Source organism: Lepisma saccharinum, chromosome 16 (genome assembly GCF_977018435.1).
Source record: "Lepisma saccharinum chromosome 16, izLepSacc3.1, whole genome shotgun sequence".
NCBI classification, from domain to species: domain Eukaryota; kingdom Metazoa; phylum Arthropoda; class Insecta; order Zygentoma; family Lepismatidae; genus Lepisma; species Lepisma saccharinum.
Genome location: NC_139244.1, coordinates 21,220,464 through 21,236,073, shown reverse-complemented (window position 1 = coordinate 21,236,073; position 15,610 = coordinate 21,220,464). Strand labels below are relative to the sequence as shown.

General features: G+C 36.7%; 1 protein-coding gene across 1 annotated transcript in view; it reads right to left on the bottom strand.

Annotated features, from left to right (window-relative positions):
- Positions 1-15,610, bottom strand: part of Calx (sodium/calcium exchanger 3) — a 647,992-nt gene that overhangs the window by 516,018 nt on the left and 116,364 nt on the right. The window contains exon 3 of the mRNA XM_083137851.1: positions 4,663-4,747. The gene's annotated coding sequence lies outside the window, so the exon portion shown is untranslated. The remainder of the gene's footprint in view (positions 1-4,662; positions 4,748-15,610) is intronic.

The following is a 15,610-nucleotide window of genomic DNA, read 5'->3' as shown; positions in this document are numbered from 1 at the left end:
GCAAATTTTTGTGGGAGTTTTGTATTTGTCTGGATTACAAATTTTTTGGTGTCTGGCCCAATTAGAGCTAAATATATTTTTATTGCATTGATTACAATATTTTTGATTCGGCATTTTTGTTGTTGTTTATTATATACAATTTCCTGGGTTTCAATTCAAAACTTTATACTGGATAAAAATATCAGTTGGGTTCAGCACTGTGATTTGTATGTGTGTGTATGTGTGTAGGTGTGTATACACTTAATATTTCTGGCTTTGGTATTTATATAAAATTTCCTGGGATTTAAATGTAAAACTAATAGCTCACAAGTGGAAAATCATTCACACTGACCCGGCGCAAATACCTGCACGAACATGCATATCTTGAATAGCAATAACCTTGTTATGTATAACAGGCTGGGACAAATATAAGCTTGACTCTAAATATGAGTAGATTACAACAAATATCAGATTTTATATTGTTCAATATGAATTTAAACCAGTAAGTATGAGAAGCACTGTATCAACACGTCTGTCCCCCTCAGTCAGTCTCACATAACTGGCTGATGCAATATTCAGGAATTTCTGTAAATACTTGCGCTGAGGAAAAAAATCAATACTACCGTCTCGGGAATTGCGCACATTGCCACAGAGGGGAAACATGCAAACACGGACCAATTCTAGAGGTAGGCTCTGCATATTGCATTGTTTTAATATTGGATAAGCAAATTGAATGGTATCCAATTAAACTTAAACCTGAAGTAAATATGTATAGGTGGGTATGGATACAAGTTTATAGACAAACTGATGCAATTTTTGTAAATATTAACAAATTTGCTTGAGGAGAGTTAATACTTTAAAAATTACAAAACTCTTGGGTTAGGCAGGTGATACACTTAAACAAATAAACATGTTGAACAAGTTTTAAGTATAAACAAATCAATCTGAGGAAGCTCTTCGTTTCTGAAAAATTCCCGAGGGCATTTTTACAAAAATCTTGGATTAGACAAGATTCCACACTTGCTCAAAAACTCATATGCTCATGTTAAGCAAGTTTTAAGTGTAGCAAAGCTGCTTGAGGGGATGCTCTTCCTTTCTCGCACTGTCCGTAGCATAAAACCCACTACTCAATATATATATATATATATATATATATATATATATATATCCAATATATATAAAGCCCCAATCCCACCACTCACTCACTGACATAAATGTTCTCCATGAAGGAAGCCCCGGAGGCGAAAAACGCCCGATTACGACCCCCCATGAAATCGTCCCAAAAGTCCAAGAAAATTCAAAAATCGCTCAATCGGCCCTTCCTTAAGGGTAAAAATGCCCTTTTCTCACGTCCTTAGCAACCGTTCCCACGGGCATTTCTTTTGCACACATTGTTTCCTTCAATTCTTAATTGTCGAGATACATTATATTTCTCACAGATCAAAGGCACACAGATGAATCAACACCTGGTTCAAAAAGGTGCCTTAAACAAGGGTGACATCTACATAATAAGGAGTTTCAGCCCAGATACAATTACGTTATACTCAATGCGTAAATATCTACATCGTGCTTGTTTTAACTAAATGTTTAGGGGGTATAATGACATGCAATTCCTTAGAGCTTGCCGTGCCTGTTGTTGTCCATGGAAACGGACGTTGCTAGGGAACTTAAAGAAAGTTTATTTTCACCCCGGAAGCTACTGTAAGGGAATTATGCTAGACTTTTCGAATTTCAAAATACGAGCATCAGAATTTATTACAGAGGCAACGTAGGGATTTGAGGGGAATGACGGAAAACAGTTATTATCCAATTACGTTCAAAAATGTGAAAATAACCAAATACGTAAATATTGCATTTTAAATTTAGTTGCTATTCAATTCGTTGATGCAAAACATCCAACTACTTATGTTGAAACTGTTATTATTTACTCAGTTCATTATGAAGAAAATAGACAAAAATAGTTTGAATATTTGTACCTTATTAGAGCCCATACACATATAAAGTTACTTTCTAAACTTTTCAAACTTATACATATGTTTCCCATCATCCAATACAACATGCAGACATTTTCAAAGTCATTAAGATCTATGAAGAACCCCATCTATAACATGATTGCTACCACAACGTGGCCGAAGGTCACGCATGCGAGCGTGCAAGACGTGGCCAAAGGCCACGTCGAAAGTACGCGAGTATATATATATAGCCCCAATCCCACCACTCACTCACTGACATAAATGTTGTCCATGAAGGAAGCCCCGGAGGCAAAAAATGCCCAATTACGACCCCACATGAAATTGTCCTAAAAGACCGAGAAAATTAAGAAATCGCTCACTTTGCCCTTTTTAAGGGTAAAAATGCCCCTTTTCATGTCCTTAGCATCCCGTTGCCACGGGCATTTTTTGCAGCACACATTGTTTCCTTCAATTCTTAATTATCTATCTACATTATATTTCTCACAGATCAACAATAGATGCATCAACTCCTGGTTAGAAAAGGTGCCTCAAACAAGACTGACATCTACATGAGAAGTTTCAGTACAGATAAAATTACGTATATATTGGTAAATCAATGCGAAAATATTTACATCGTGGTTGTTTTAATTAAATGTTTAGAGGTATAATAACAAACAATTATTTAGATAGTTTGCCGTGCTTGTTGTTCACCATAGAAACAGACGTTACTAGGGAACTTAAAGCAAGTTTATTTATTTATTTTAACCCGAAAACTACTGTAAGTGAAGTATGCTAGACTTTACGAATTTCAAAATACGAGCGTCAGAATTTATTACAGAGGCAAGGTAGGAATTTCAGGGAAATGGCGGAAAACAATTATTTTCCTATTACATTTAAAAATGTGAAAATGACAAAAGACGTATATATTGCATTTTAAATTTAGTGTCGCTATTGAATTCGTTTATGCAAAACATCCAACTAATTATCTTGAAACGGTTATTACTTACTCAGTTTATTATTAAGAAAGTAGACAATACTATTTGAATATTTGTATATTTTTACCTTATTTGAGCCCATACACAGATAAAGTTACTTTTTATAAACTTTTCAAATTAGCGAACTTATACACTTGTTCCCCTTCATCCAATACAACATGCAGACATTTTATCCTATCTATAATATGATTACGCCCACAACGTGGCCGAAGGTTACGCATGTGAGCGTACAAAACGTGGACAAAGGCCACGTCGAAAGTACGCGAGTCTAGCTATATCCTGCAATACCTGCCTCCCTGCAATGCTTTATGTGTGTTGCCTAAATCTAGGACGATGAGACAAGTTCAATAGCAACTTTTCAATAAGAAGTTCTGCTTTCGCCTCATAGTTAGGCAATCGTCATGACGCATTGCATGGATGTCAGTATTTCAGGATATAGGTGTCCCTTTTTTATTGCCGATGACTGTACAACACTTTTTTTTAATAATACTTATTAAAGAATCAATCGGATCATTGTGTGGCACACCTGTTTCTTTCACGGATAGTCTATGAAAGTCTGTTTTTTAACGTCGTTTCGATTCAAAGTTCAAATTTTTTTAACGTCATTTTGATTCAATGCATACATTTTTGATTCTATGACCAAATTTTTAACGTTGTTTTTATATAATGTATCAATTTTTAAACCTCCTTTTGATGCAATGTACAAATTTGTTAACGTCTCTTTGAATCAGTAAACTTTTTTTTTAACGTCCCTTTGATTCAATGTTAAAATTTCTTAACGTCGTTTCGATTCCATGTACATTTTTTAACGTCATTTTTATTTCATATTCAAATTTTCAAACGTAAGATGACACCACCATCTTCTTCTTTCACAGTTTTTAACTATTTTCGTGGTATTCGAATGAGGATACTGATATTCAATGAATAGCATAATGTAAATAAAATTGGCGTTAAAAATTTGCAAAGTGAGCAAAACTGTTAGGAATTAACTATGAAACTTTCCTATACAATGCAAAACGCAATGAAAATATGGTGTAATTATTCTACTTTCTTCCCGAAAAAAAAAAACACATTGAAATACTTTAATTTGTCTTCCAATCTAACCTCAAAGCACGACGTTAACAAGCAGAAATTACAATGGTTTTCTAAAGTCTTCCATCAATTCTAACTAATCAGCTTCAGCAATAACTGATATTCTATGGAATTTGTTATGCTCAGGTGTGGGGGAACGTATAACGTTCATCAAATTTTTATCAGTCTTCATGCAATAATGTAAATAAGTCACAAACTGATGTAGGATAGCTGAAAATAGTAGTGAGTAGTTTCTATAGGTGTAAGTAGGTTGCAGCACAATCCAGTTTGATGATACGGGTGAAGGAGATGATTCGAGCTGACAGGGTATTCTCATGGTTTAGCCTACAGCATAACGCATGATCGTTTCAATTTCCGAAAAGTGTTCGCACGGTGGCGGAAAATGAAGATATTGAACGTGAGGTACGACTATGGCTGGGACATCAGCCCAAAGACTCTTATGCAGCAGGTTTTGGAAGACCGATAAAGCGATGGGATAAATGTAAGTGTGTCGATGTTGGTAGAGATTACGTTGGAAAATAAGAACAGTTTTCAAGTCACCGCCTCTCTTAGTATTATTTTAATAAACGTTTGTGAACTACTTACTGACTTAACCTCGTACATCCATAGAATATTTGTAATATTTACATGAAATCGTTACTTACTGTTATTCCCCTCCTAGATCTCACGTAGTGCTCTCAAGCGAAAATTAAGTTCCGAAAGATGTGACAATCACCAAGTAGTCCACGTCTGTAAAGCAAAGCAGATCATTATATGTATTAAAATATTAAAACAACAAAAAAGTAAACTATAAGTTGTATTTTTTCATTACTCAAGAAGACGACACAGTATCTGGAGGGGGTTGGGCAAAATAAGGTGCTATTCTCGTAGCCACTGAGCTCTCGTAACTGACAAACTAACAAAAACTGACAATACTGACAAATTACTGACCTATTTATTTACATCATATCAAAAAATCGTCATCCAAAAAGATAAAGTGGGATTTCATTTCTCATAAATCATTTTCCGGCTCCGCAATCCCCACAGCAACACACATTTTCTTTTATTTATTATAAAGCAATGTTCTCATTAGAGTACAAAATTATGTAAGGCAATAAAGGAATCCTTTTAAAAAAAATAGTGCGTAGCAGATATTGAATGCAAAACATATCTTGTATTTACATTAAGTTTGTGTTTGGTTTCTTCTGAAAAAGTATTATTAATAAATTCTTGCTTCTCTATAGTTTTCTGCACTTCATCGGAATGCATTCTTCTTTATTTTCTTCCTATAAAATAACATAGTAGCAAATGTGCTGATGAGCTGCAAAGAAGAACTTCTTGTATAAACTGTCAAGTTTTCACCCTAAAATTTTTAATTTCCAAATATAAGAAATTTTACATTAAATTTACAGTCTGCAAACAAGGGGAAAAAATTGCGATTTTACGGCAAGAACCTTAGTCACCTTGAGAGAACATGGAAGGCGTAATTATACGTCGCGGAAGAAAAGTATTGGGCTCTAACAGAACCCTCTGGCTGCCTTTATTGCTCGCTTTTATGGGCCCTAACAGATCCTGGTAATCCTGTTACCGTCCTTAGCCGGAGGCAGAGGAGAACAGAAAGGGTTGAAGGTATTTGCAGGAAGCGCCGAAACCATGTGCCTCTAGCTTGTTTACCAGAAAGCAACTCCGAAGGTGGAATTACACGTGAGGTTTCCGTAAGTTCATAAAGTGTTGAAGTCCGTCTGAACGAAAAGCACGGAACGCTAGACAAACTCAATGTAGGGCACGGATCAAAAAGGGTAATAATTCATTCACGACTAATATATTTAATTTATTACAGTTTGATATGTATTCTAAGTTTACATTGCACACATTAGCAATACACACTTGTACAAACAAGATTCCTTATGAAGTAGGGACATAAGGGTTAACCCTTCTCAAGACACCCAAATATCAACCTCTCTTCCACGTACTACACCTTAGACTGACTTGCAGACTAACAAGGCTCTAGAGTCTAAACTCACGGCCATCTGTGGGGCCCGTGTTGTATCTTCCATATACAGTATGTTTGTCATTATTAGTGCTCGGAAGTTGAAGACCTATAAATTGCCAAAAAAAGGGCCTATAAAAAGACCTAAAAATATAAAAAAAGAACCCAAAAACAGAAAAAAGGGCATATAAATGTGATCCAAATAAATTAATAACTTCAGTTTTAACCTCCCTCTGCGCGGCACCTCATTATCTGGCTTGAGATCTTTTCAGGCGCGTGCTGTCTTGTCGTATGCACCGTGCTGAAAGTTTCAAAACAAGAGAAAGCTGCCACTTACACTGCGACCTTCCAGACAAGTTAGGGTTAAAGGATCTATTACCGTACCTGCTTCAGTCGTCCAAAAATGTTTTTCTCTCGTTTCAGGGATGGTGCAAATATATTTATTTCTCTCTCTCTTTTAGTTCTTTACTACAGAAAGAATGTTTAAGAGGTGAACTGATGATGATTCGAATTTAGAATGGGCAGTAAAAACTTAGTAGAAAGAAGGTGAAGAAGCAAAAAAAAAAAAAAGCCGTTAAGACCTACAAAAGACTAACATATGACCAATAAGCCAAAAAACGCCGAAAAAGGCAAAAAAGGACAAATAAAACCCACCTTTTTCTGGCCTACAATGACCCAAAATGAACATATATTATGTTGTGCCTCGTCTTCGGACACCAGGGAAAAAAAGGATTTTTCCTCAACTTCCGAGCCCTAGTGATTATCCATTTCATCTTACCACCCTCATCTTTGCAATTAGCCAAGAATGGCAAAAAAACGAAGTAAAATAACACAAATCAATGAATCAATCAATCAACCCTATTAAGTAAAATAAATAAATATGAATCAAAGAAGGTAAATCCGAGGATGTAGAGGTAGAGTCACAGACATTCACAACCACGAATTTTGGTGCAGGTGATGTGATACCGACCACTAGATCATCGCGGCTCTATTAACTAAAATACTGACACACAAAATAAACCAGGTCTGATCAACGTATATCTGAATTTAAGTAAAAACTCGCATGTCAAGAACTCCAGATGTGGCGAACTTACCTATATTACAGTAAGGTTTATTTTAAAAAAAAAAAAAAACTCACATAGCAAATAAACCGGTCTGCAAAACATTTTTTTTTCATTTTCAGGTGAGTTAGAACAACCCTCACACACAAATGTATTGCACAGCAGAATAAACATTTAATATACGAGGGGCATCCGGAAAGTAATACCCGTTTTTTAATTTTAAAAAAACTAACAAATATTTTGTGACAAAACTTGGTAATTGTTAACAACACACTTTAAACTACTTCTCTACATAGTCACCATGTACATTTTAGCATTTGTCATAACGTGTGATGAGTTTTTGTAACCCCTTCTTTCAGTTCCTCATCACTGTGAAATATCTTTCCTCTCAAAAAATCCTTTAGTTTTGTGAAGAGATGAAAATATGAAGGAGCCAGGTCCGGGTTTAAGGAGGATGATTGAAAAATTCCCACATGAATTTTTGCAGAAGTTGCTGTGTTTTCCCAGCAGTATGATGAATTCGTCAACTGCACTCAGCAGTTCGTCCGAAATGACAGACGGGCGTGCGGAACGTTCGTCACCATGGACGTTCTTACTCCCCGAGTTAAAGTTTCGACACCAGCACCGAATAAACGACTCATCAATAACATTGTCTCCATAAACCTTCTTTAATTGACTGTGTATCACAAGGTCGCACATTCCTGGTGTTGAGAAATCTGATACAGCCCTAAGTTTACAAGTGGCGGCGTTTTCAATTTTTTTGAACATTGTAAACACTCACAGAAACAATAACTACAATGACAGCGCTACGAAACTTCGCACACACTGAGTAGACAGTCAACTGAAGTCGTTTGACCTTGAGTGGCTGCTATTCGCGTCGCTAGCGCTTCACATGGTGCGATCGGGTACTACTTTCCGGATGGACCTCGTACATATGTATGCTAGAACAAAAATATAATTCCGCAATGTTCAAATACTTTGAGTGACCAAACATTTAGGTTAACAGCATTTAAGACATTAATGACACTGGAGAAGCTTAAGTTCGATGTCTACATTTCCAAAAGCAACAGCATTAAAGCTTAAGTAAAAACTTAACGTATTAAACTAACCATGGAGTCCAACAAATCTGGGTTTGAGTAAAACCAAGCTCATATATGAAATAAACCAATTTTAGCTAACTTTTCTTCCTGAACCACCAGTATCCATTAACTTGGCATCAATTAGTCTTCCTCTTAATTGTTTAAAAGGTCATACTGTTGTAAAGCGAATATTAGTGTTACAAAGTAGAATCAAAAAATACTTGCTCGTTGTAAAATGCCACACATGCAAAATGCGTCCTTCCTTTGGATGCTTGGTGCGACATCTCTATCAGTATTCCATCAACTAACAGCCAATAATCCCGAGATTACTAAGAAATAATAACCTTCAAGCACACCCTCATGATTATGTCCTCTTTCAGGTTGTTTCAGTGTATAGTCCATAATGAAACAGTGGAAATTAGCACGTATTTTGGAAAAAGTACAGGGTGGTCCACTGGATATAGCACATTATCATTTGGCAACCGTGCTAAGACATGGGCACCCTCGAACATCTACTTCAGGTAATCTTACTAACAATAGTATGCCATTCATTACAGGATGGAACTTTGGCCAGTCCATATCCGCATTGAGGCAGTGGAGTGGAGGCGTGTGAGGCGCGTCGCAGCTGTCCAACGCGCTATGAGCCGTGGAAGAGACCGCCATTTCCCTGTTCCAGACAGAAGGACAATTTACCGGTGGATAAACCTATTTCATCAATTTGGTTCGGTAAGCAATGTGAAGCCTGCAGGGCATGAAAGGACAGTTCGAACGCCAGAGAATATCGAACGTGCACGTGTAGCTCTGCAACAGAGCCCAAAGCGATCAGTTCGCCGTCATTCCAGAACATTACAAATCTCCCACACATCCCTCCAGAGGATTGTTAGTTAAATAGGATTTAAAGTTTCATCCTTACAAAGTGCAAATGGCTCAACAATTACGGCCGGTACATACAGTGAGCAGGCGGAGATTCTGCATAACCTTTTTGAACAGAATCAACCATGATGATGCAATACTGCCCCATCTTGTGATGTATGATGAGGCAAATTTTCATCTTAACGGTTTTGTGAATAAACAAAACTTCCGCTATTACTCTGACACTAACCCACAACTGATTCATGAACGTCTGGTGTGCTATTGGACTGTCCAGTGGAATCATAGGACCATATATATTTTTTTAAGAAAACGGGCGTACAGTGAGTGTTAATGCTGTTCGATATGTGGACATGATTAACAATTTCTTCATTCCACAACTGCAGCGACAAGGTCTTCGAGACACGACATGGTTTAAGCAAGATGGAGCTACGCCCCATACGGCCCGTATTTCCATAACTGAACTGAGGCGCCACATTCCACATCGATTAATCTCACAATTTGGCGATATTGAATGGCCTACGAGATAACCATGATTTTTTATTTGGGGCTACCTAAAGAACAACGTGTTTTCACGCCGTCCCCATAATATTGATGAGTTGAAAGCAACAATCCAGGAAGAAATTGCGGTCATCCCTCCAGAAATGATTCAGAACGTCATGAGAAGCTTTCACGGACGTCTTCAGCAATGCATCGATGCAGATGGAGGCCATTTGGCTGATGTTATTTTTAAAAAATACTGTTTGTCATGTAAGTTTCAAAGTGTGATTATAAGTAATGGCTATATGTGTACAACTGATATGTATGTCTGCTGTTGCTGTAAATATATGCTACACATATTTATAACAGTTTTATATTGTACTATATCCCGTGGGCCACCCTGTATCTGTTGTAATAGCATATCTTACAAAATGATACGAATTATTCCAAATTTTTATTTAGGGTTGTCGTAAACAGTTTATAAAACTGAATTTGGAATTTAAATTCCAATTAACCTTGAACAAATTTGAATTCAAGTTTCCACAGTTAACTTGAAAGGTTAAAAAATCAAATTCCAATGAGCAATGTTGCAACAATAGACCTTATTACGATATGTAACGTAACAGAGAAAACCTAACTTGGCAACAATCAGCTGTTGCAAAATTCACTAACATGGTTTCGTATCGAATCTAGTGTAAGTGAAGATATGTTGTGTTCAAATCTTCATAAAATGTAAACATCCTCGATCCAGAAATATTAGAAGCTTCAAGAAATATGAACCTTGGAGGGTGTGAGTACAAAACCTTATCATTAAGCCATTTAGAAAAAAATGTTTTGACAACTTGTGATTAGTGTATTGTATGGTCATATATGCAGCGATGTCAAGCCTGAATAAGCAGTCACCCCCCAGTAAATATATTTGTGAAACTGTACTGTTATATATGGCACCTTCTAAGAGGTCCGTGCAAGAAATATCTGAATCCTTGCTGAATGCACCAATTCACAGAGTGTGTTTCTTATGCATCCTATTCGCTAAGCTAAGTGGTTAATGCTGCCCTTACACTGCACAAGAAACATTGTACTTCATACTTTTAAGATTAAGAGGTCTGGAGGTAATCGTAAATACAAAATTACCAAAAATATGATGATTATTCCAATTGGATTCACTGACAAGGTATTTACAGAGCATGGCCATAAGATAACTAGTTAATTCCAGCACAAAAATATATTAACCACATGGTCTTAAAAAAGGCATAAGGTGCATTGGTACTTAACGTTTTATTAATGTATACTAAACAAAAATACGTCAACATGTGATGTGAATGACATCGTTCAAAAAGTTGAAAATGGCATGCTAAAACACTGATTCCTTGAAATTATGTTTTAGGTACGTCAACACTTGGGACTATTTACCCCGATTTAGCAGTGCTTATAGTGAAAAATGTTCGACAAAACTCCTATTCGCCACTAAGCATCTTATGACTAAAATCGCCACATCAAAGATATGAAATCCGAGAACTCATAGCAAAACAACGGCAAATACAAAAATATCATTCGTAGTTGCTGTGAAATATTATAATTGAGGTTTAATGATTGTTAGAAGGTTGAAACGTTACGTTTAGTTTATATTTTATAATAAAATTAATTTCTGCCTTGGTCAGCATATTGAATTTTTAAAATATCAAGTTTGACATGTAAATAATTACACTTACCACATAAAAGCGAGTGGACGATCTGTAGTAAATAATAAATCTACGAAATTTATATTTAATCTAGGAAAGAATACGTTTATAATTTATATTTGAAATAATTAGAGTAATTCTCGTCCATGTACGTTTGTTTGTAAAATAATTGTATGCAAAATATACTGAAGATATGATTGTTCCAACCTATAACTGGATCATTTCAGGCCAACTGACCAGATGGTCCCCGCCTCACCACCTCAGATTTTGATGAAATTTGGTACAGGAGATGGTCTGCAAAAGTTTAGCTCAGTATCTCCTATACTTTGCCCAAAATGCCCTCATCTTCAGACACCTCACCGGAGACAAGGTGCTGGCAACGTTACCAGAAGGCATGTTTAGCTGCCTCCTGTGCAGCCATAAATGGTCTCAGAGGTCCAAAAATGACATCTCTTATACAACGTTTAGTGTAGCAAAAATGAAGTCAATTTGACTCCAAGCACCGTAGTTTCCTTGCAAATGTTGGCTAAAAATAGGAAAAAATTCACGGTGACATCTGGCTCAACAAACTTCACTGCCTTGCAGCCTGGAAAATAACAAGTCTACAGTTGCTGTATTTTGCAGTTTGATTTAGAGTTACATAGAGAGTACTAGATTAAAAGGACAAGTTTCTCAATTTATTAATGTCCAACTTATTAACGTGGAAAGATTGACCGGAAACTGAAAAAACACAAAAACCGTCATGTTTGAAGCTCAGGATGAACATGATGGCAGTTAAATATTGTCCTTTAATGGGTTTCACTGAGAAGAGCAAAGAAAAATACCTTAATGAGCAAAAATTAATCATGGTGACCCGCCCATTTTCTAAAAATAGAACACCTTGAAATACTACAAAATTTGTTCATTTTGGAGAACTATGTTCATTTTTTGAAAGCCCTCCTACGTTATCTAATTCAGTAGAGCAACTGTTAGTTAAACTTTTATGGACAAACAATAGTCAGAATTTAAAAAATGAAGCCACATTGAGTGTTATGCATGTTTTCTGATATTTGAGAAGCCTAAAATGTGCAATTTGTAACCAGTCGTTCATGTATATATTACACACAAAATGACAAGTAATCCTGCGTTGGTCCATGGTGTCTTTCGTACATCCAACTTCTTACTATTTTATTTGTATGGAAATGGTATCCTCATCGCCTAGAGGACACGCCTGATAGCCAGGCAGGTCCAGCCACGGGCCCTCCCACCCACCACCTGTTGAGCATGAACATTTATCATGCTGGATTACAAGCCAAATTGATATTTGGTTGAGGTTCCCAAGCCTGTAGATGGGTATGTAGCCAGTTATCCATTAGAAGAGAGCTTGTTTTCAAGGTTTAAAGGACAATATTTAACTGCCATCATGTTCATCCTGAGCTTCAAACATGGCGGTTTTTGTGTTTTTTCAGTTTCCGGTCAATCTTTCCACGTTAATAAGTTGGACATTAATAAATTGAGAAACTTGTGCTTTTAATCTAGTACTCTCTATGTAACTCTAAATCAAACTGGAAAATACAGCAACTGTAGACTCGTTATTTTCCAGGCTGCAAGGCAGTGAAATTTGTTGAGTCAGATGTCAACGTGAATTTTTTCCTATTTTTAGCCAACATTTGCAAGGAAACTACGGTGCTTGGAGTCAAATTGACTTCATTTTTGAAATCTACACAAAACGTTGTATAAGAGATGTCATGTTTGGACCTCTGAGACCATTTATGGCTGCACAGGAGGCAGCTAAACATGCCTTCTGGTAACGTTGCCAGCACCGTGTCTCCGGTGAGGTGTCTCAAGGTGAGGGCATTTTGAGCAAAGTATAGGAGATACTGAACTAAAATTTTGCATAATTTCATTTAGGCCTCAGACCAACTCCTGTACCAAATTTCATCAAAATCTGAGATGGTGAGGTGGGGCCGATTTCCAAAATCTGGTCAGTTGGCATGATATGACCCAACTATTATTTCAATTGGATTCACTGACTGCAATGTATTTTTAAGAGCATGGCCATCGTTTTCAACAACCATAATTTGCTCCCTACAAAAATATCCAATCTTCCATTTATAAATAGCCTCAGAAACAATGCTACTAAATATTTTATTATCAAAGTACCAAAAAATATACGAATACAAGAAAGTATTTTAGAAAATAAAATTATAAAATATTTTGTTTCAGATCGTAATGTACTATGATAATAACAAATTATTTCTTCCACAAAAGAAATTTTCCTATTGAGATAAAAAAAACTCAAAAATTGACCTCCACTAAGTCATTATTTACATAAGACGTACATTGCGCCATCTGCTGACTGAAATTGAAACTATGATAGACAAATATGTTTGTGAAAAATATCATGTGGCGATAAAAATAATCCTGTTTCTGAAATTGATATTTCGTTTTTCCAGGACACATACAATTTAAAGAATGTTTCTTGCCCTTTATACTAAAACGGCAGAATTTCTATAAATCCAATATGAATCTATTTCATCATCAATTCATAATTTTAAAATTTGGAGCACTAGTCGGTATCACAAAATTGTTGGCTTGCTTCTTCCCTTCACCCCCGTCCCTCCCTCCCTATTGCTTCATTGATTGAATTGTTGTTTTAAGTCCACTTTATGCACAGAATGGCTAATCGGGGCTGGACCTACAGTTTAAAGTGTGATCCGAACCACTATGTGCCTCCAACGGGTATCGAACCCGGCGCCCCCACCTATTTCTTCAAAACCACGCACTGTTCGTGAAGGTTTTATCGTCAAACTTGACGGAAGTGAAGCCATAACACTTTGATGACTTCCAAAAATTTAGTCGACACCAAGTTTTTGAAAATATAATTATTAAGAGCACACTGAACGGTATATACTCGTAATATAAAAACACGAGCAAACAATTTTACAAAGAATGAATGAGATAATGATTCATACTGAAACTATAAATAATTATGGAAAGTCGTAGGTATGGCAACCATGTTTAAGGTAAGATAACGACAAGTCCTTGGGTCATTAAAGTGACCATACGTTCCACTGTTAGTGTAAATGCACAGATAAGCGTATTGAACTCAGATACTGAACTCAGGCAGGAAATCTTCTTCGCTGACCTCCTGCTGTAAGTTACTCTCCGCAAGAAGTTTCAGTATCGTTCGTTAAGAGGCGCCACTAGCACTTTTTCTTTCACGTCTCGACGGACATTCAACAAGAGATGGCGCTACTAAATTTCAACCACGTGGAGGTGCTTATCTGTGAAGAAAGTGCAAGTGTATGATACAATAGATAATGTTCATTTGTGGAATCTATTGGAAGAAAATTTTGAAAAACAAAATATTTTTTTATACATTGAACATATCGTAATATCAAGGGTTCTTGTTTCATGTAAATCTGAATGTTAGAGATTTTCAAGAATTAGAGTTATTTTTTTTACATACTTTACGAATGTGCAGATTTTAATTTCCTTAGACACACTTTTAAATTTCCCCACGATTTGTCATGCATATTGGAATCTGATAACAGTGTTTTAACAGATCTTTAGAGCTCTTTGAGAAATTGGCCTCTTCCGCTGTCTCTAAGGAAGATTTTTAGTGTATCTTTGCCTTTTTTTAATGTGTTGCGTTTTTCCTGTGCAGGTTCCTTTGCAACCTTGCACTTTGAAGCTTCCTCGAGGGGCTTTCCCGAGTTCGATACCCGGTGGAGGCATATAGTGGTTCGGATCCCACTTTAAACTGTAGATCCAGTCCCGATTAGCCTTACTGTGCATAAAGTGGACTTTAAACACCAATCCAATCAACCAATCAATGAACTCTTTACACCCCCTTTTTAATTCTCAGGTAAGGATTTTAGATAAGGGGATATTTCTCGGTATACATTGAAGGGTGCAAAGTGCCATGTGTGGCAACACAAACATTTTAATTCAGTCATTATTCCACGGTAGCTCAGTCGTTAGAGCGTCTGACTACCATGAGAGAGTCCCGGGTTCGATCCCCGGCGGGAGAGAACCTGGATTTTTTTCAACCTGTTCCGGGTACCTGGAGGAAACTCTGGAGGGTAAAGGCGGCCAGGGGCGTGGTGCTGATCACATCACCTACATCTTCGGCCGAGATCAAGAAAGTGTGGGGGTCTAACTCCACACCCCTATACGCCTTCATGGCGTGGTGCAAAGCACAGAGGAGTACTTTACTTTTTTTGCTTTATTATTTTAATAAACTGATAGAACTGACTACTTTCCTGAGATAAATTACTCTTTCAGAAGTATCGATAAACGACGAAGAACACATTTGTACGCATGGTTATCCATTGATCCGTTTCTGCGCATAAAATAAATGAGCTTCCTTTTCTGTGGGTTCTTGAAGGAATCTTTCGATCGTCAATTTACTCCTAATGATTAGGTGAATACGTCACTAAATTACAATCCATTTACCCTTGCTAGCG